The sequence below is a fragment of the Coenobita brevimanus genome, chromosome 60, assembly GCF_032717465.1.
Source record: "Coenobita brevimanus isolate Jiangsu-jjx chromosome 60, ASM3271746v2, whole genome shotgun sequence".
Taxonomy (NCBI): domain Eukaryota; kingdom Metazoa; phylum Arthropoda; class Malacostraca; order Decapoda; family Coenobitidae; genus Coenobita; species Coenobita brevimanus.
In genome coordinates this window covers 18,698,176-18,699,625 of record NC_137013.1, presented here as the reverse complement: position 1 = coordinate 18,699,625, position 1,450 = coordinate 18,698,176, and the positions used below count along the sequence as shown (strand labels likewise).

The 1,450-nt window shown below is 39.5% G+C and overlaps 1 pseudogene; it reads left to right on the top strand.

The window, feature by feature from the left end:
* The first annotated feature begins 1,063 nt into the window (after window positions 1–1,063).
* On the top strand, window positions 1,064–1,180 carry LOC145403443 (5S ribosomal RNA; annotated as a pseudogene).
* Window positions 1,181–1,450: the final 270 nt, after the last annotated feature.

The window sequence follows — 1,450 nt, the reverse complement described above, 5'->3', positions numbered from 1 at the left end:
AAAGGCCAAACTGGTAGACTCAGTCTTTGTTACCCCCACACAGTCATTGATGGTAGCTAGAATAGGTGCATAATTAGAACCTAATCAGATAAAAGACTTGCTGGACGAAAAACCGAACCTATACACAAATTGTGGGACCTTGACAGTGCAGGAATAACTTTGAAGAATCAACCTCTGAAGATAAAATAACTCTGGATTTGTATAACCAGTCTGTAGAATTATTTAAGGATGGACAGTATTCGGTAGGATTACCTTGGAAATTAAACCATTCGTGTTACCAACAAAATACCAAACACCTAAGGCTCAGTTAAATTTTCTTCTAAGAAAGTTGAGAGATAAACCAGGACATCTAACGATATATGATAATATTATAAAAGATCAGTTGAAGAATAAATTCATAGAAGAGGTAAAATTCCCTGTTAACCATAAGGAAGGACATTATTTACCACATCATGCTGTAAGTAAGGATTCAGTAATTACTCACATAAGGATAATTTTCAATTGTAGTAGTAAAGCGTCAAAAGGATCAGCTAACTTGAACGATTGCCCATACTCTGGACCTACACTAACAGAGAAGCTAGGGAATGTATTATTAAGATTTGGGGAGAAACCTTAGGCTTTTCTCAGAGTAGGGCTGAGAGAGGAGGATAGGAAATTTACAAAATTCCTCTGGCCTGACAAGACCTTAAAAATGAGGATAGTCCATTGAAATCTTACTGTTTCCGATCGGTGCTCTTTTCCTCTTGTGCTAGTCCTTTCCTACTTTGCAACACTTTAAAGCATCATTTTGGAAATGCCAAAGTCCAGAAATAAGGTAAGCTTTTTATATGGATAATTTGCAAGGTATTGCTGATACAAAGACGGAAGCATTGAAGGCTTATGAAGTAGCCAATTCCGAATGTGGGAAGGCAAATATGCCGTTACAGAGCTTGAACACAAATTCACCACTTAAGAGGAATAAAATACAAGAAGACAATCCAAATACAGACATTCCCAAAACTCAAAATGTGTTGGGTCTAAACTGGGATACAAGAGCTGATGAAATAAGTTTGAAACCAATTAAGCTCTCTGATACCACGTTGAGTACACCGCTTCCCGTCCGATCAGCGAAGTTAAGCAACGTTGGGTCTGGTTAGTACCTGGATGGGTGACCGCCTGAGAACACCAGATACTGTTGGCATAACGTTCTCCCTACGTGTCAAGTGGGGTTGGTGGAGGATTAGTGCCCCTCTCTGTAAAACAATTAACTCTAAGCCCTTGGCCACCCCGTTTGGGATACATGGCGTCTGGCAATGAATGAATGAAATGAATGTCACTCTCACCAAGAGGTCCTTAATTTTTAAGTCAGGTCTTCATGTTATTTGACCCATTAGGATTGATCAATCCTATAGTTATTAGGGGCAAATGTTTAGTGCAGGAGGCTTGGCGAGAAAAGTTGGACTGGGACACG